Below are 22,050 nucleotides of genomic sequence, written 5' to 3'. Positions count from 1 at the left end.
ATAAAGACCATGGAGGGTCAGAAATTGTAAGGGAGGGGGTTTCCGGGAGGATGAACCCTTCCAGTGTCCCTCTTGTGCCTTCTATTGACATAGCTTAACATCCCCCCAGCTCCAGCTTACGAAGGGCAAAGACAGATGGGTTTGGAGGTGAGAGACAATACATTGATAACTAACAGTTATTTATTCCCTTTTACCTTATGTTCTTTATCTGAAAACTGGGGGTCGTAATTGTACTCCTCACATGGAATTATAGTAAAAAGTGAATGAATGAATGAATGAATGAATGAATGAGAGTGCTTAGACCAGTGGCTAGCACAGTCAGCTGTTCCAATTGGCTTATATTTACTGACTCACACCAGGCCCATGTCCCAAGCAGGTATCGACAGAAAATTGACCCTGCCTCTGCCCTCATGAAACTTCATCTTTAGCACCTTTAATTAGATGGTCAGATTTGAGATGCTTCCTAGTCTATATTTTAAGGATTAATACTATCCCAAAGCCTGCCTTTAGAGATTTAAAGAACTTGAAACAGACTGACAGCTGTTGGAGGGAAGGGGAAAGTAGGAACTGGATGAAAGAAGGCAAAGAGATTAGCCCAAAGAACCTATATGCAAAACCCATAGACACAGACAACTGTGGTGATAGCCAGAGGGAAGGGGGGCTGAGGACTGGGTGGAGGTGAGCAAAGGGGGAAAAACAGGGACAACTGTAATAGTATAAACAACAAAAATAAAGTTAAAAACAGTTAAATAAAGTTTAGAAAATTTAAAGAACTTGTAGTAGCATAACCATTTGGAGTGGAGAGGTCTATCTTTTTTTAGCAGAGAAGTATGCATGATATCTTTCTGTTTGAATCTTAAAATAGAGAAATCAGCGCCAAATAAGATAATTCTTTCTGTGTTTACTGCCTAATATGGGTCAAGCAGTGTTCTTGGTCCTGGGGATACTGAAGTGAACAAGATAAAACAATAGTTCTGTCTCATGGAGCTTGGATGTTAGGTGGGGGACATAGACAGTAAACAGAATAAATGGAAATATGGTATAAATGATCAATACTATGGAGAAAAAATAAAACTGAGAATGAGGATAAACGTGATTCTTTTTCTTGTCTCACTATTTAAAAAACGTGTGTGTGTGTGTGTCTGTGTGTGTGTGTTTTGGTGCCAGTTCCATGTGTATTCCTGTGGAAATCAGAAACCAGGATCCCAGGAGAGCCTGTGCTGGGAATGTTTTCCTTTCCAGATAGAGATTTTGGTTAAATTTGAGTTAGGTTCTCCTTTTTAAAATCTTCCCTTTATACTATAAACATGTTCACTTCTTCAGTCAATGCAGATTCATTGTACCAAGCTGCACATATATTCAGGGGGTGATAAAGCACTTTCCAGATTGGCAATAGTCTGAGGAGGCCCTCTGTGCTAAATCCTCTTTTTAATTTTTTTCCCCTTTTAAATATTCATAGGCCTCCAACCTATGAAATAAAAGAAATTTTAAACTGATCTTTTCCATTTAATTCCTTCATTCCAAAGACTTTGGAAGCAGGTCTGAAAATTATAGGAACCACAAATTTTAAAAGTATTAGTTTGATATATCTGAAATTAATGCTTTAATTTATTCACCACGGAATGTCTTCACACATCACTGTTTTTTGTAATTTATACCATCTACCATCTATCTACTCAAGTTAATGTGTGAAGCATGGTTAAATTATGCCTAAGAAGGAATATGGGAACTATCTACAATATAGTGACAGGAAAGGAGGTTAACCTGGATTAATGGCACAAAATTCAAATAAGAGAAGTTAAAATAGAAGTTTCAGAAAAACTGCCAAGTATCTAAGATGTGTCTAACTGAATAGGTCTTCAGAAAAGACTTTAAAACATTCAGAGGAAGTTTACTGGAAAAGGATTAGACAAAGTTATAGAAAATATTTCCATAGGTAATACATTCTAGTACATGTGGCCTAAAATATAGACTAGATAACCAAATAGGTTTTTATGTGTCTCACATCTTCAGTTGTCAATCTTTGCTTAATCATGTCAAAGAAAGTTTGGGATAAAGATCAAACACACAGTTCTATAGAAAAGAGAGACAGATTTTGTCAAAATGATTTCATTTGTTCTTTTTGCTAATGTGTATCACATGCCGATAGGACTTCCGTTCATTTTATCATGGCTAATTTAATGCTGGTGAAGGGACCAAACTGATAGCTTGGAGACTGCAGTCTGTTCTACACGTTCCTGACCTGAACTTCAGTCTCATTCTGAAGAAGTCTGGGTGAGAACTGTCAAGGCAGGATGGGCTTTATGCCATTCAGCTTTCTTTAATTTTGGGGATTAATAATGCAATACTGATTAGTGTTCTTAAATATTAGCATTTAATTCGGAAGTTGCATTCATTAGTTCACTGAAACCCCTACCTATGTGCAAAGCACTTGCTTCTAGGTTGTAGACCCTGTAGGAAATACAGATCTCTGAGATGCTGCTTTTGCCTTCAGTGATGGTATATTTTGGTTAGATGCTAAAATGAGAAACAGCTGTTGTCTTCACATGGGCCATCACTTCTAAACCACTAAATGAAAAATGGAAAATGGAATTCAGGTAGACGAGTGTGTGGAGGTGGGGAGAGGGGTTGTTTAGGAGATTGCCAGGTTGGCTGAGCATAGGTTTATTTCCATCTACAATGTTCAGTGGACTCTTATATTAGTGGTTCCAGAGAAACAGAATCAATAGGGGTGATTTAGATATAGATATAGATATAGATATAAAGAGACTTGAGGAATTGTCTCATGTGATTACCGCGGCTGAGAAGTACACAATCTACATCGGTAACCTGAAGACCCAGGAAAACTGGTGATGTGATCCAGTCTGAATTGGAAGGCCTGAGAACCAAGGGAGGTGATGGTGTCAGTCCCAGTCCAAGGGCAGAACACCGATGTCCCAGCTCAAATAGTCAAGTAGGAAGAGCAAAAGGGGTGAATTTCTCCTTCCTCTCCCACTTTGTTCTGTTCAGGCTCTCAGTGGGTTGGATGATGCCAACCCACATTGGGGAGGGCCACCTACTGAGTGCACTGATCCACTGCTAATCTCACCCGGAAACACCATCACTGACACACCCAGAAATAACATATAATCTGGGTGCTCCGTAGCCAGTCAACTTGACACATCACAACTCTGATGTCCCATTTTAGCAGATAGCTTTCCTTTCGAACATTGAGTTCAAGGTGGGAAATAGTTTTTGGACTTCTTCAGAGGAGGCATAAGCAGGACAGTCTTATCTGTGACTGCCTGGGCCTTCACTCAAAGCCTCGTCCCATCCCATTCCTCTGATATGCTCTAAGTGCCTCTCCGTTTCCCTCCTTACTCTGTTCTCAGGGCAGCTCTGCTGTCACTTGGGCTGAAGCTCATCATGGACACAACCTTCCCACAAATCCCCAAACCACTGGGGCAACAGGGAATAGCTGTGGGCACAGGAGGCAGCTCAGCACTCATCACCCTCCATGGCAGCTGCTGCCCCTGAGCAGCACATGCTCTGTGCATCCTCACTGGGGTGACCGAACAGTCTCGTCTCATCTGCAGAATCCTTTGTAGTGGAACCTTTGCTCAAGAATGCTTCGATGAAACCTGTATCTTATGGGGCATAATGTAATTTTTAAAAACAACAAAGGAAAATAAATAAATTGGATATCTGCTATGAAACTTAGGTGATTTGGTGATTCGTCTAGTTTTATGATTTGATTATTAGTAATTTATATAGATACATTTATACACTTCTAATAATTTTGACTAATTTAACTTATGTAGTTTATAATTACATAACAAATAAAATGTAAATATATTCCAGATTTGTTTTTAGAATACCAACTTAGTCCTATGAAGTGACCCAACACTGCAGTTGTTTCAGTCTCAGAAGAATTAGAGTGAGATTCCTATTTTTCTTTTTCTTATGAGATTTATCAGGATTGAGGATAAGAAAGAAAGAAAGAATTATCACTTCAGATGTTCACTTTTCTACTCATTCTGTGTTAGTGTTTTCCAAGAAAAAAGTCATGAGTTTTAAAATTTATTTTAAAATTATAGTTGACATACAATATTATATTAGTATCAGGTATACAATATAGTGATCAGACATTTATATACCTTACAAAGTGATCACCACAATAAATCTAGTAACCATCTGTCACTGTATCAAGTTATTGCGGTATTATTGACTATACTCCCTAAGTTGAACATTACATTCCGTGACTTTTTTTTTGGTGGGGGGACCACTTTGACTGATGCCTACCCTAACCCCTCTTTAAGTTTTCCAGGTAGTGTAGTTACATTTTATTGTAGTATCTTTGATCTATATGTTTTTTTTCAATTTGGCAATGCAGAATTCCTTCAGAGTTTTAAACACTCGTTATAACATTTCACAGGAAGAGCAAAAACAGTTATTCATGATAGGAACATTTTAAAAATCAACACTATTCATGTCTCTATAACATGGATTTTCTCTTTTTCTCTTTTCCCTCTTATAATTAAATACACAGGGGTGGGCAAAAGTAGGTTTACAGTTGTAAATACATGAAACAGTTTATTCTTGTATTATTATTCATTGATTATTGTATTATTAATTTGTATTACAACTATAACCCTACTTTTTACCACCCCTGTATGTGTGATATGAAGTGTGACCATATTTTTGTTATGCAAAGTAGAACTTACACTTCAGATTAATGAGATTTTTTCCAAACTTCTCACCATGGATGCTAAAATCCTTGCATCTATGCATCTCTGCATTGCATTTGAACATCGCATTGTTCAAAAATATTGGGAGCTCCTATTTTGGAATTGCCTTCAGAGTTTATGTCAAATTATTTCATTTATCCCAAGTAATGGAAAATCTTCATCCTTAAAGGTTCATTTCACTTTGGGAAACAGCCAATTATAATTTGGAAGGTACTTTGGTGGATAAAGTATATAATCATAGTAGGTAATACCTTTGGATAAAACTAAGACAGGAACATTAATGAAACTTTTTATATAGCTCATACACTGAATATAATTATAAAAATGAGTCATTCGAAGTGATTTTTGAGCCATGGAGTGAATTGAATGAAACTATAGACTTCCAAGAAACTAGTTCAAAATAACCATTTGTTTATAACTGTGTTTACTTACTGATTAATCCAATTGACAGACCTTGAACCCACCCAGTCTTAGACACTGGGTCTGAGAATATCAAGATGAAAAGATTTAGTTCTTATACTCGAAGAACTTCCAATTACATTGAAAAAATTGATATATAGATGCACAAGTATACATAACTTATCTGAAGCCTTGATCGGTTTTGGAATTTATCATAACTCACATTTTTTCAAGGTCATGTGATAGAATTTCAGTTTTTATGGTCAAGAATCATTACCCCAAAATCCAGTGCCTTAAATGAACAAAAACATTACTTTTTTCTCATAAATCTGCATTTTGGGCAGGGCTTGGTTACACCAGCTTGTCTTTGCTCCACTCCGCCAGTAGTTGGAGCACCTGAATGCCAAGCGCAGACATCACCTGAAGGCATCATTCACCTGCACGTCAGGCAGTTGATGCTGGTTGCTGGTTGAGGCTGGCTGGTGGTTGAGACCTTAGCTGGGGTTGTGGGCCACAACACCTACAAATGGCCTCACCATGTGGCCAGGCTACCTCACAACATGGTGTCTGGGTTCCCAGAGCAAACATATTTAGAGAGAAGTAAAAATAGGCATATCACTTTTTATGCCTTTGCCTTGAAAGTCATTAAAAAGCAGTATCATTACACTGCTTTTATTCATCAAGGCAGTTATAAAATCACTCCCAGTTTCAAGGGGGAAACAGACCTCACCTCTTGATGAGTAATAAATGTTCTAGAACTTGTGAGATGAGAAATACTGCAGTAGCCATTTTTCGAATGGGCCACAGGTGCATAAACTACATTTAACAATACCACCAGTGGGGTCTGAGGCTTCACTCTGTAATGAAACCCATTAATATTTCTCCAACAAAATTAATGAACGTTCACACAAAGTGGAATAAATTCAAATTACAAATCTAAATAGTTGAATTCCATTTTTGCTATCAAATGAGTTTCCAAAACTATTTTAGTTTTGATAGGTTTTTCTGGAATTCAGACTCCAGTTAAGTGATTTTTGGTGTGTAATATAATTTGTGCTGATCAAGGCTTTAGGCACCCAATACGTATCTGGAAAGGAGAAATGGTAAAAGGACTAGGGGAGTAAGAAATCTTCACAGAAGAGGTAGCCGAAAAAAGGATTAATGAGGAAGGACATTCCAAGCCAAAGAAACAGTGTGTGACAAGGAGTGGAGGGCTGAGGGAACACGGAGTGTAAGGAAGAAAGCAAAAGTTTCAGAATATCTGGAATTTTACATGAGAGAGTGTCAGGGGCCAGATCATGAAGAGCCTTGGATACCACATTATGGAATTTAGATGGGACCTTGTAAAGAAAATGTGTGTCCAATTAATGATTTTAAGCAGAAGAGGGATGCAATCATATTTGCCCTTCAGAACAATTATTTTGGTGACAGTAAATCAAGGGGAAGAAAATGGGGTTCATTTAGGGAGCTCTTCAATAGACAGCTAGAATTGATGATTGCTTGAAATAAGAGTGAGGAAAGGCTGTTGCATTTAGCTGCCACTTCTTTTTATACTATAGATTAGAGTAAATCAAGAAAAGCATAATGTGGGGAATGGAATTGAGTTGTTAGATTGACTTTTCTAATTTAATTTTTTATTCAAGTAGTGCATACACGTTCTTTACAAGGTCAAAGAGCACAAGGTGAATAAACACCACATCTTATTATCCCCAGTCTTGCTCCCTAAAGGCTCCCACTTTCACCCCTTTAAATGATTTCCTCTGAGATTTACCTCCATGATCTAAATATGCTGTATTTGTTACAAGTGACAGAAAAACCAACTGAAAAAGACTTAAACAATGGCACTTATTCTCACATAACAAGAAGTTCAGATTGGAGAGGCTTCAAACACCCTGTGTGCCTCCATCTCCGCAGGCTCCTCTCATGGTCACAAGATTCATGCTTTGGTTCCAAGAGTCACATGAAAAAAAAAATCCAATGGAAGAAGAGGGACTGTTCTTCCAAGTCTTTGTTTATTTAGCTTATCAGGAAATGTCTCCAGAAGCTCTCCAGCTCCCTTCCCTGCCTGTGCTCTTGGCTCATTTGGGTCACATGTTCTGTGTTGAATTATCCATTGTCGACTTGGCATTACTACCCCTCCTAAGGTCTCCTTTGCTTTGAAGAGGAAAAGCCAGGAGCTACATTTGCCAGAATCCCCTTTGTCATATGGTTCCAGGCTAGAGTGTGCTGGTGAGAGACACACTTGAGCCTGTGGGATGGGCAGATTGTTATTCTCCAGTCAGCTGGAGCCAGAATTGTGAGCCGATGTGACACGCCTAGGAAATTCAAGGTGTGTTTTAAGAACACCTGCTTTGAGTGTTTCAAGTTGAGAAAGTCAGTGGTGAATTCTCTGACCACTGCTCCCTTAGACCTTTTCTCTGGTTAAGCCACCAGTTCCCTATTTTTAAACCCTTTATATCCTGATTGTAAAGAGCAGCTTCTGTTTCCCTAACTGATGGATAACCCTTCCTAGACATACCACTGATGCAAGGGAAATGAACTACAACACTGACATGGACTAATCAGGATTTGCCCCCTGCGATATATAGGAGGAGGATGGACATTCAAATAAAATTCCTGTTCTACCACTACCACCAGTAACAACAACAACAACAAAAATGGGATGGAGAAGGGAGTGTGATTTCAGTATGGAGCATAATAGCAATATTGGGAAATTCGACTTCTGGTAATGGTGGTATAATTTAGTTGGACTAACCTTTCCATAGATCTTAATGTTAACGTATGTATGAAAATATTATAAATCAACTTTTTGAACACTTTGGGAAGATACTCAAAGCAGGCAGAAATCAGAGAGAAGACTACACTTAAAAGATGTAACCACACCATTGTGATATTTGGGTTTGCAGTTTTTGTCCAGAGATGCCCACCAATCCACTCGGTGGCTCGGGATGAAGTTTCAGCCTTACTGGATGGTGGTGTCAAGAGTACAGAGTTTAGAACTGAAAGAGAAGCTGAGAAACAAGGAGGGGATCCCAGAATGGAGGGGGCTATAGAGGTGGTAAGTCCCAAAATCTGCATATAAACCCTGCTCAAATTCTGGTATTACAACTGAAATATGCATCAGTGAGGGAGACCACAAGTGTCAAGTGGAAAAGGGGGGAACTAGAAATTAAAAGGATTGAGCAGAGATTTCAGCTATGGAGAGGAAAGCAGCAGGTGGAGATGATGGGGAAAATACAAAAGTATGTAGATATCATTTAAACTCAACACCCCTACTTTATATTTTTGAATATATAGCCCCAGTTAACATGCCTGTTTAATCGTCGTCCTATGCAAAGAATCTAAAAAAAGAATTGTTTGCATTAATCTAAGTGGATTACTGTAAAATAATATTTGTTTTAGTGTTGCTTAAAAATCAATTCCTCCTCAAAATATTAGCAAATCAAATCCAATGATGTATAAAAAATTATACAGCACAACCAAATAAGATTTATTGCAGTTATGCAAGTCTGGTTCAACATTTAAAATCAATTAATGCAATCCATCATTTCAGAAGGCTTAAAAAGAAAAGATCTTATGAATAGATGCAGAAAAAATATTTTTAGCAAATCCAGCACTCATTTATGATAAAATCTCTCAACAAAGTGGGAATAGAGGGGACCTTCCTCAAATTGATAGAGAATACAGTAGTTCCTTCACCTTATTTGGAGTTTCTTTTCAGTTTCCCTTTCCTTGGTTTCAGTTACCTGTGCTTAACCATGGTACAAAAATATTAAATGGAAAATTCCATGCCCTGGCCAGGTATCTCAGTTGGTTGGAGCATCATCCATATACCAAAAAACTGTGGGTTCAATTCCAGTCAGGGCACATACCTAGGTTATGGGTTTGATCCACTATCCCTGTTTGGGTAAGTATGGGAGGCAGCCGATCACTGTTTCTCTCTCTCTCCCAAACCAATAAATGTATTCTCAGGTGAGGATTAAATAAGTTAATGAATAAGTGAATAAAGTATACAATTCAGTGGTCTTTTTTAAAAAAGAAAGAAAATTCCAGAAGTAAACAATTCATAAGTTTTAAATTGGACACCATTCTGAATATTGATATAATCTTCACTCTCCTGCTCCATCTCACCCAGGACATGAATTATCCCTCTGTCCAGCATCTCTATACTGTATACACTGTTACTTATTAGTCATCTCAGTTATCAGATTGAAAGTTGCAGTATTGCAGTGCCTATGTTTAACTTACCCTTATTTTACCTAATAATGGCCACAATAACTTTTATTACAGTGTATGTTATAATTCTATTTTAATATTAGTTATTGTTCATCTCTTACTATACCTAATTTATAAATTAAACTCTATCATAGGTATGTATATATAGGAAAAAACATAGTACATATGGAGTTTGGTCCTATCCATGGTTTCAGGTATCCAGCGGGAGTCTTGGAACAAACATATCCCCCAAGGATAAGGGGAGATGACTGTATCTACAAAAAAATCCACAGCTAACATCACACTTAATGGTGAGAAACTAGATGCTTTCCCATTTATTGGGAATAAGGCAAAGATGTCTACTCTCACCACTCCTATCCAACATCATCTGAAAGTCCTAGCTAATGTAATAAGAAAAAGGAAAAAAAAAAAGGAACACGGGTTGAGGAGGAAGAAATAAAACTGCCTTTGTTTGCAGATGACATGATCGTCTATGTAGAAAATCTCAAGTAATCAACAACAAAAGCTCCTGGAACTAAAAAATGATTATAGGAAGGTTGCAGAATACTAGGTTAATATACAAAAATCAATTGCTTTCTTGTTTAACAACAGACAGTGAAATTTGAAATTAAAAACACAATACCATTCACATTCATACCAAAATTGAAATAAGTGTACGAAAAAATGTATAAGATCTATACAAGGAAAATGACAAACTCTGATGAAAGATATCAATGAAGATCTAAATAAATGAGTGGATATCCCATGCATATGTATAGGAAGACTCAATATTGTCAACAAGTCAGTTTCTCCCAACTTGATCTGTAGATTAAATGCAATCCCATTCCAAGAATAAAAAGCCAACAAATAAATCCACACAAATATAGTTAGATGATCTTTGGTAAAGGAACAAAGGCAACTCAATGGGGAAAGGATAATCTTTTCAACAAATGGTGCTAGAACAACTGGACATCCACATGCAAAAATATGAATCTACACACCTGTCACAAAAAGTAACTCAAAATGAATCATAAGCTTAAATGTACAAAATGACAGAACTCCTAGAAGAAAAATTGGGAGAAAATCAAAATGACTTTGGTTTTGGTGATGACTTTTCAGATAAAACACCAAAAGCATGATTTATGAAAGAAAAAATTGGTAAGTAGGACTTAATTAAAATTAAAAGACTTCTTTTCTGCAAAGGACAGCATTCAAAGAATGAATAAAGCTACAAGTTGGGAGGAAATCTCTGCAAAACACATATTTGATAAAGGACTGGACTGGTATCCACAATCTATAAAGAACTCTTAAAACTCAGCAATAAGAAAACAACTGGAGACTTCCAGCCAAGATGGAGGCGTAGAAAGACACACTTGTCTCCCTCACAACTAAGAAGGAATTTATAACTACCTCAAAACTAAAAAACAAAAACAAAAAACAAACGACATGGGCAGGGATTAAGAAGCATAGTTGGTGGGTGCAGAATAAACAGGGATGTTAAGAATGGTACAGGAAAGGGTAAAGACAAAGGACTTATATGCACCACCCATGGACATGAACTAAGGGGGTGTGGGATTGCTGGAGGGAGGGGGATGCTCGGTTGAGGGGAGCAAAGGGAAAACAAATTGGCACACCTGTAACAGCATGATCAATAAAATATACTTAAAAAAAATTTTTTTAAGGAAAACAATTTTTTTAAGGGCAAAAGATCTAAACACACACCTCACCGAAGAAGATACACAAATGGCAAATAATTATAAGAAAGTGCTGAGTATCATATGTCTTTAAGGAATTGCAAGTTAAAACAACAAGGTACCACTACACATATATTAGAATGACTGAAATTCAAAACACTGACAACACCAAATGCTAGTGAGGTTGTGGAACAAGAATTCTTTCATTGCTTTCATTGTTGGTGGGAATGCCAAAAAATACAAGCACTTTGAAAGGCGATTTGGCAGGGTTTTTTTCCAAAAGTAAAAGTACTTTTACCTTAAGATTCAGCAGCCATGCTCCTTGATATTTATCCAAATGAGTTGAAAATGTCCACAAAAACCTGCACACAAATGTTTATAGCAGTTTTACTTGTAATCGCCAAAACTTGGAAGCAACCAAGATGTCCTTCAGTAGGTGAACAGATGAACAGGCTGGGTACATTTATGCAATGAAACATTATTCAGCAATGAAAAGAAGTGAACTATGAAGACATGAAAAAACATAGAAGAAGCTTAGCTGCATATTGCTAAGTGAAAGCAAACTGGAAAAAGCTATATACTGTACAATTCCAACTATATAATGTTCTGGGAAAGGCAAAATTATGGAGAAAATAATAATATCAGTGGTTTCCAGAGGTCAGGAGGAGGGAAGGATAAAGAGGTAGAGCACAAGGGACCCTGAAGGCAGTAAACTATTCTGTATGATATTGTAATGGTGTACACATGTCAATGCACTTGTCAAAACACATAGTGTGTACAACACAAAGAGTGAACCTGAAGGTAAACTTTGGATTTTAGATAATCAGTGGTGGCTCATCAATTATACTCATACATGTTAATAACAGGGGAAGCTCAGTGCAGGGAGTGAAGGGGTATATGGGAACTCTGTACTTTCGCCTATTTTCCTACATACCTAAAACTGCTCTAAAAATAGTCTATTAATTTTAAAGGTAAAGAAAAAATTAGCCCTGGCTGGTGTGGCTCAGTGGATTGAGCACCAGCCTGTGAACCAGTCAGGTCACATGGGAATCGAACCCGGTTTGTGGACCAGGTCCCCATTTGGGGGCTTGCGAGAGGTAGCCAATTGAAGTTTCTCTTGCACATAGATGTTTCTTCCCCTTTCCTGCTCCCTTCCCCACTCCCTAAAAGTAAATATGTAAAATCCCTTTTTTATAAAGAAGAAATCAAGAGAAGAGAGGAAATGTAAAAAGTGAATTTCATGAGAAAAGAGTTGTAGCCATAGCAATGTCTATCTTGACTAGGATGGTGGTTACGCCATGTATATATTACTCAGAGCTCATTTAATCATACACTTAAGATGTATAGATTTAACTGCATGTGAATTTTATCTCAATATAAAAAATCAACTCTATATTATTATCTGTGCTTAGGTTGGCAATAGTCAACTAAATATATGGTGCAACACTGAAAAGTATAAAGGAAGCAGGATGCAGCTATAAACAGGTGTTTTTTACTTTGAAGAGATGCTGTAGGGTTCTGGAGCGTCATGAATGGTTGGAGAATGGCTTTCTCAAATGCAGACCCTTGTAGAGCTGGACTTCAAGTTAACTGATATGCAGAGTGAAAAAACTCTAGTTTCAGGCTTCATTTCTCTAACTGGCTGACGCCTCATTATATCTTTTCTTTTGCATTTAGTCATAAGGGAAACACCACTGCTGGTTTGAGCCCACATGTGGAATAAAACCTTGGTTGAGAAGAATTGTTGTAAGCTTATACTTGAAAGCAGTGGGAGGTCTGGAAGGGCACAGACTGGGATTCATAGAGCAGAGTAGCCATGGTCCGCAGGTGAGTGGTAGTGATTGGGAAAGAGGTAGAGCTAACCTGACTAGATGAGCAAAGGTTTTATTCAAGAGCCATGAGAAATAAACCCTTAAGTTTTTAGATATAATAATGACATATATGGGTTTGGTCACAATTTGGGAAGAACTGGGAGGAGATACATATGTTCTTATCTCTCTCCCATGCTCAGTTCAGTGAGCTTGATTTGTTTCCCTGTGATGCTCAATTTTATGTGACACATAAATTATAATTATGTACAATTGAACAGGTATATAAATAATAGTATAATATGTTATAAATATAACATCATAATTACATTAAATTATAATTATTATAAAATGTGACCTTGGTAGGCTATGGTACCCAGTTGTTCAGTAAAAAAACCAGTCTTGATATTGTACATCAATGTGACTAACATTTAAAACAGTAACTCTATGTAAAGCAGACTACCTTTCATAATTGGAGGGGCCTCATCCTATCAGATAAAGGCCTTAAGAGAGAATGATGGAGGTTCCCCAACGGGGAAGGAATTCTATCTCCAGGCTGCCTTGGGAGTCAGGACTTCAATATGAACTCTTTCCTGGGTCCAGCCTGTTGGTCTGTCTTGCAAATTTTGGACTTGCCAGATCCCACAATTGCTTGAACCAGTTCCAATTCCTTAAAATAAATTCGTCTCTCTCTCTCTGTCACTCTGCCTGTCTGTCTGTCTCTCTCTGTATCTATCTATGCAATCAGATTTTGAGAGATGTGTGTATGTATGTATGTATGTGTGTATATATATATATATATATATATATATATATATATATATATATATATACTTATATTTCTCCATTCTATAAAGTTCTATATATTTCAGTATACCTGTATAGTCTATTGGTTTTGTTTATCTGGAGAACCCTGGTTCTTGGCTAATACAATGGTTAATAGCTTACTACCTGTTCTGAATCCCTCTTGCCCTCCTTTTGCCCTTGACCTAAATCAGCTTTCAGCTATTTCTCAATTTGTAAAGAAACAGATAACTTACATTAACATGCTGTTGTTGCGAAATTGATAGGGCATCAAACCAAAAGAACGGAGTGCTAAATAAAAGGCAGGGGGACTGTACCATACACAAGCATTTTGTTACACATATATATACATAGATATGTGTTTTAGTTATTTTATCTTTGTGGAGGGTTTTCCTGGATGTTGGTCCCTACTACCTACAGATAATGGACCCCTACGTCAGCAGGCTGTCTTCTTAGTCTCTTAGTAATAGATTTTCTCAGTTCATGGGTAATAGGTTAAGAACCCATGCCCATGAGTTCCAGAAGTACTGCTCTCAACCAGACATGTACTGTGGCGGTCCTCTCAAAATCTGATTGCTTACAGCCCCCCTGCTGCAGCCTTCCCTACCGCTCCCCACGAAGACCTAGTTTATACAACTGGGCCTCTGCCCTGGTTCCACTCCAGCAATGTGGTAGTTCTGGAACAATACCACAAACCTAGACCTATTCAGCTGGGCTCTGATCCCCTATCTAGGTTTTGCTGACTCCTGTGCCCCAAGGTCTCTGACACTGCTCACTCCACTCTAAGTCTAATTCATCCTGGATTAACTTCTCTTGGACTCTGATTTCTGGTTCTGCTTGACTGTGTGTGTTGCCACTGCTCAGGGATCATCAGTGCTCTTCACTCAGAGCATGAGATCTCCCGAGTGGGTCCAACTTGAAATGGCCCAATTTTTTCTTGCTCCAGTGCATATTATGGCATGTATCTTGGGGCCAACATTTCTGAGTTGGTGTACCCTAAATCTAGTCCCACTAGCTCCAGTTTATTTTCTGGTTCCTGCTACTTAGTCTTTGGGGGCCCAACCTACTTCACATTTTGGTTTGTCAGGGTTTTAAGAGTAGTCAAATCATACTATTTGAGGAAGATAAGCATAACTTAAGAGAGTAATGTGATGAAAGTGGCATTTTAGGATGACTAATCTCTTAGTGTTATGGAGGATAAAAGCAGGGGAGACTGGCCAGCATGCTCATCCATTAATTGAGGTATGTGGTGTTTAAGATCTGGCCTAGAGTGGCAGTGAACATAAAAGTAATGAATCTAAAATATTTTATACAAACAAAGTACTATTTGCATAAAGATCTTCACTGCAGAATAATTTATAATAGCAAAAACTTGCAATGACCTAAATATCCAACAGCAAGGGAATGATTTAAATAAATTTTGGTTATAGCCCACTTAATGAACTATTACGTAACTAAACAAACAATTAGGAAGGCTTAAGCAAAATGGGGAAGTGCATATATAATATTAAGAAAAAAGGCAGGATACAAAATAATATGCACACAATTATTATAAAGTCTATAGATGTACACATAAAATAAATACATAAATTGTATCAAATGGAAACAATGATTGTATGATAGAGTTGGAATTGTCTGATTTTTATATTCTCTATTTTCCAACTATTGTAATATGGTTATGTTGGTTTTAAACATACTGTAATTCTAAATTCCTATTTAGACTAATTCCTACTCTGATTTAAATGATTATTTTGATAAATTAATTGGTATTCTGATACCTCCTAGATTCTAGAATGAGCCTTCAGTGAATATAAATGTAGCCATGTTGAGCAAGGCATTATGTAACCATCAAACCAACAAACAACAACAAAAACATCTATTTCCAGGCACCCCAAGGACAACTTACTTATTGAAAATCTTTGGATTTTGTATATTGATTTCTAGCATAGCTGGGCTTCAGTGCCCTTCTAGAACCACTAGGTGCCCATAATTTGCAGTACTCACTTTCCCTTCCCTTTTGGTGGTGATGGGAATTAATTTGAAATTAATAAGCCCTAACCATTGGCCTCCAGCTGTGCTTCTTTGTCCCTCAAAAATATATGCACTGCTATGTTCATAGCAGCATTATTTACAATAGCCAAGATCTGAAAACAGCCCTAGTGCCCATCAGTAGTATATTTACATAATGGAATACTATGCACCAGAAAAAAAGGAGGAACTCTTACCTTTTGTGACAGCATGGGTGTACCTGGAGATTATTATGCTAAGTGAAATAAGCCAGTCAGTGACAGACAAATACTATATGATCTCACTTATATGTGGAATCTAATAAATAAAATAAACTAATGAACAAAATAGAAATAGAGGCATAGCCCTGACTGGTGTGACTCAGTTGGTTGTGCATCAGCCCACAAAGCAAAAGGTCACTGGTTCAATTCCCCAGTCAGGGCACATATCCAGGTTGCAGGTTTGATCCCCATTCAGGATGCATACAAGAAGGCAACCAATCAGTGTTTCCCTCACACTGATGTTTCTCTTTCTCTTCCTTCCTCTATCCAAGAACAATGAAAAAAATGTCCTCAGGTAAGGATTAAAAAAATGATAATCTGGATCTGGTGCCTTTTAAATTGAGGGACCTACAATCACCTCCTCTTTCTCTCTTCTGTAATTGCTTATTTCAGTTTTCTACTTTTTTGTTGAACAATTTTGGTAGCTTAAGCTTCTGTTAGGAAATCATTCATATCTTTTGGGTTTCCGAATTTATTGCTATTGATTTCAAGTGGTATATATCATATTTCCTTCAATACTTTTATTTCTCCTTTCTTAGTCCTTATCTTGATTTTTTTCTCATGAATTAACTCTTTATTACACTAATTTTACACACACCACTATAAAACAATATAAAAGCCCTGGGACAAAGAGAATAGAAGGGGATAGCATAGTTGACAAGAAATGTCAAGGAAGAAGGAAAGGGGACTGATGTGCTATAGGGGCTGTCTCCCTCATTTGATCACTTTTGAAAGTTCAAGAGAAAAGGATGTCAGTGGGGATTGTCAATTGGTCTCAGCCTGGGCTTCACAGGGCCATTGATATTTGTAGATTCACCAGGATCCAACCTCTGTCTCTCAACCTTTAGCATCTTTTATTCAATTTTGCTTGTGTAATCAGGCTTGGATCAGGCTTGGAGTAACTCTGGCTAACCATATTCACAAAAATGACTGATGTGAAAGCTAGAATGGCAGTTGGATAGTTCCCTAACAGATGAACCAGATTACCTATGTCTACAGGTCAAAGCATTTCTTTTCTTCGCATGCAAGTGTTTGTGGCTTCCTAGGAACTGTTGTCAAAGATGTATTTGTAAGGAGATAAGAAAGGCAGGATTTGGCAGAGGTAGAAACTGGACTGCAATGAGGTTGCAGCTGATGCTCCTGTGACCCGATGGGGAACTCTGGATCTAGAATGACCCCTTACAGTTGCCCTAAGTTGAAGCAATGGAGCTGGGTCTTAGAATCTCCATGTCAGTCAGTCACTGGTTATGGGCGCCCCCTGGGAAGGGTGGTCACCATGACTGAGGCAGGACCCTGCAGCCTGGGGCTATGACCAGTGAGGGAATGCCTGTGGGCTCCCTATTCCCAGAACATGGGATTGGGTGCCTTGGCCATGAAGAGAGTGTCTCCAGAATACCATAGCACTCACTACAAACATAGGGATTGTTAAAATGCATCCTGAATTCAGAAATGTTAAAATGTGGTGGTGTATGTGGGGGTGGGGGGAGGGGGAGGAAGTGCACTTGAAAAAAGTAGAAATATTCATGGGTCATTCATATATGTTCTTTGACTAATCCCTTCACCTTCTTTCAACCTGTCCCCACCTGTCCCCTCCCCTTTTACAGTTGTCAATGTGTTCCATGTTTTCATGCCTCTGGTTATGTTTTGCTCATTAGCTTATTTTGTTCCTTAGATTCCAGTTATAAGTGAGATCATATGGTATTTATCTTTCACCAACTGCCTTTTTTCACTTAGCATAATAGTCTCCAGTTCCATCCATGCTGTCACAAAAACTAAGAATTTCTTCTTTTTTACAGCTGAGTAGTATTCCATTGGGTAAATGTGCCAGGTTTTTTTTTTGTTTTGTTTTGTTTGTTTGTTTGTTTTTTAATCCACTCATCTACTGATGGGCACACAGGCTGTTTGCAAATCTTGGCTATTGTAAAGAGCACTGCTATGAACATAGGGATGCCTATATTCTTTTGAATTGGTATTTCAGGATTCTTGGGATATATTGAGAGAAATGGAATCGCTGGATCCAAAGGCGGTTCCATTTTTAGTTTCTTGAGGAAATTCCATACTGTTTTCCACAGTGGCTGCACCAGTCTGCACTCCCACCAATAGTGCACTAGGGCTCCCCTTTCTCCACATCCTCACCAGCACTTGTTGTTTGTTGATTTATTAATGATGGCCATTTTGACAGATGTGAGGTGGTATTTCATTGTGGTTTTAATTTAAATCTCTCTAATGGCTAGTGATGTTGAGCATCTTTTCCTATGTCTATGGGTCCTCTGTATGTCCTTCCTAGAGAAATATCTATTCAGGTCCTTTGCCCCTTTTTAAATTGGATTGTTTATCTTACTGGTGTTCAGTCATATAAGTTCTTTATATATTTTGGAGATTAAACCCCTGTCTAATGTATCATTGTGGGGATTGACTATGGGAGTGGGTGGGCAGACTGGGTGGAGGAGAATAAAGAGGGAAAAATTGGGACAACTGTGACAACATAAACAATAAAACTTTTTTTTAAAGGTAGAAATAGCCCTGGCCAGTGTGGCTTGGTTGGAGTGTCATCCTGTACACTGTAAGGCTGCCAGTTCAATTCCTGGTCAGGGTACATACCTAGGTTGTAGGTTTGATTCCTGATTGGGGTACATATGATAGGCAACCAATCAATGTCTTTCACTCTCTCCCTTCCCCTCCCTCTGAAAATTAATAAACATATCCTTGAATGAGAATTCTTTTTTAAAAAAGGTAGAAATATAGTGTGAAGATTCAGTTCTAGCTTTTGGTATGGAAATGCAAACTAGACTCCAGGAAGAAGCAGAGTAGAAAACTGGAAACCCCGAGAGCTCCAGGGGTTATTCTCCATTGTCTGTCATCCATGAGTCTTCTTGTAAACCTGTTTTATTCCTCTTTCTTGATATTCCAGCTTTCTTTGCTAAATGGTTTAGCAAAGACGACACTGAAGGTGGATAATGGCCAGTGCTGTGCTGGTAAATGTTTAAAAACAGGCTCTATGGAAGAAAAGGCATGTGTGTATATATTCGTATAATTTTTACTGATATGAAGGATATGGAGGACACAATTTATACATAATGATAATACAATATCTTTATTGTAAATTCCATATAACCAATTGATTTTCACAGAATGCTTTAACTAATTTTTGCAGAACTCAGACCCCCAGCCAATCTATGGTTACAACTAATGAATAAGTCCAGCTCCAACATGAACACTGGTTCATATTATTGTGTAAAGTAATGAATAAGACAAAAGTAAAACAACAAAGATGCATGTTCAAACTTCCCTTGTTTGTCAATGATGTGAGAAACTTCTTTACTGAATCAGATAATAGTTTTTCAATCCTGGAAGAATATCTCCTCAAGTCTTTGTCCTCTTTATTATGTAACAGCTACAGACAACAGCACTTGCACATTTAATTTGCTTCAGTGATTTTCAAATGGGGAGAGATTTTGCTCCTCAGGGGACACGTGGCAAGTCCAGAGATGTTTCTGGTTGTCAGAACTGTAGAAGGGGTGTTACTGGCAACTAATGGGTAGTCAGGGACATTCCCCCCCACAAATTATCTGGCCCAACGTTGAAAAACCCTAGTCTGTATTATTTTTTTCTCTACCACTTTTTAAAATTCACACAATCAACAAAACAATAGATCAAGTCCAGGTTTGTAGCATTTGCCAGTTTCTGTGGCACAAATGCTCCAATTATGGTTGATTTCAAACTGCCAGCATGACATCCTCAAATGTGGAGTCTGTGGAAGATATGCAGTAGCCACATTATCTAGTATTTCCTCTGCAAAGCTGCAATAGTCATAGCTAACTCCAAGAGCATAAATAAAAGTAAAATATAGTAATATAATTAGTAATAGGTTCTGTGTATTTATTACCTTTGTTTATTATATAATGTGTTAAATTATAAATAAACATTATAGCAATGGGCTCTTGCAGGTCAGAAAGAACTGCTCTGGATCCAGCGTGCCACTAACATGGATCTTTACTACTCTCGAATTCACATTTTAAGGCCCTGGCTGCTGTGGCTCAGTGGATTGAGCCTCGGCCTGCGAGCCAAGTGTCACTGCTTCAATTCCCAGTCAGGGCACATGACCAGGTTGCAAGTCAGGTCCCCAGTTGGGGGCGCAAGTGAGAGGCAACCACACAGTGATGTTTCTCTCCCTCTCTTTCTCCTTTCCCCTCTCTCTAAAAACAAATAAATAAATAAATTATTTTTTTTTAAATTCACATTTTATATTTCCTGCATTTTGGAAAGATTGACTCAATTCCAATATCAATTTTCTAGGAAACCAGTTCTGATTGAGCCAGATTGGGTTGGTACCTGCCCATGGTATAACCACACAAACAGGCTTGTGCATGTGGCTGGACCCAAAGGGAACCTGCCCCCTACCATTAAGAAATCGATATAAGTGTCGCTGGGAGTGGGCGGGTGCCCTGAGAGGCACCAGTGACAGGGCGGAAGACACATGCTTCGCTCTGCACTCTTGTTCATCAAGACTCCCTGCAGACTGAGTTTCTGACTCATCCAATTTTTTTTCTCCCAGAGATTTCAAAATAATATATTAGACCAGTGATTCTCAAAGCATGGCCCCTGGATCAACAGTAGCCACCTCACTTGGGAACTTGATCAAAAAGCAGATTCTTGGGCCCTATCCCCAAACTCCTGAATGAGATGAATACATATCCTGGGGATCAGGACTGACAGTCTGGGTGGCAAAAAGTCCTCCTGGTTTATTCTGAAGAGTGAAGCCACTGTATTAGATTATATAGTTTTTTTCAAAGAGAAAAGAAAACAAACAAAAAAACCCAAGTTATATTCTGTCCTTTAGGATAGAAACAAGACAAACCCAGGCCATCCTGATTAAATCTGGCATTTTCTCCAGTCTCCAGAAATGACAAATAATCTCTTAGGGTGAGTTGTTCCAATAGGAATAATCTCATCAATCATATATTGATTCTTGCTATTTCTTCTTTCAGAAAATGACTGGTCTTTAATTTCTGTGACTGCTTTATTATAGCCCATACATGCTATTAAATCATAATTATCTTACCTAATTTACCTTTTTATGATCTATTTCTTGATTTCCAAGTTAGCTGGTAATACCCTAAATGATAAAATTGTTTTTTATATTGGGTTTAGGCCACAGAATCTAAGGTAATTTAGAACTCATAGAAAATGTTTAAATATTAATTGAAAAATTATAAAGATTTTAAAAAATATTCTTTGTCTAATCCTTAGCTTTCTCTTGCTGGCATTATTTAAAATTTATTATACACAATTTCTAAAGCAGTTATGCTTGAAAATTTATGAAGAATTTTAATAATAATTTAATAAAACAGAAAATGACTACTATCTGGTTATTTTTCCAAATTATGGAATTTGTACCAAATTATGGTATACTGTACAGAAGAAAAATTACCAGTGGTACTATTGACAGATAACAACCTGATATTTTGATATGTTTCCTTCTAATAATTTTTCTAAGTTTATATGCTTTTCTTACCAATAGAGACTATATGCTATATTTCTAGTTTCATTAATTCTAATTTTTAACTAAATATTATATCATAAGCACTCTCATATCATTGAATATTTTTGAAGCATGGTTTTCAGTGTTTCACATTATTCAGTTTTATGTACGGACTATAACTTATCTAATCATTTTCCCATTTAGGACATCGGGGTTATTTGCCACATTTTGCTTTTTAAATTCTATTGTGATGGAATGGGATGTGTATTTTTAAAATGAACACATTCTCCCTTAGAGTCAGAATTGATTGGTTCTGTTGAGTGTTTCTAAAGTCTCCTGGTTGTCTTTTTTTTCCCCTTCTCTATTGAAAAGTTACATAATCACTTTGCGTGTTCAGTATTCATCTCTCTTCTCTCTTCCATCTTCCATCTCAGGCCTTAATCAAGATTTAATGTACATGTTTACATAAACATCAAAATCAATGGAAGTCTGACATTTAATAGGAGTCTGCTTACAGTAGCTAGTATTTTCTCTGGTTTATACTAATTTTCTCCCATCTGGCCAGCTGTACCTTTGCATTCTTTGAAATCTTTCCTTATTGTTACTATCCTTTGTGTCAGCCTTTCAGGTTTT

This window comes from Furipterus horrens, unplaced genomic scaffold (genome assembly GCF_987537825.1).
Source record: "Furipterus horrens unplaced genomic scaffold, mFurHor1.1.pri manual_scaffold_2, whole genome shotgun sequence".
NCBI lineage: Eukaryota > Metazoa > Chordata > Mammalia > Chiroptera > Furipteridae > Furipterus > Furipterus horrens.
This window is presented reverse-complemented; position numbering follows the sequence as displayed.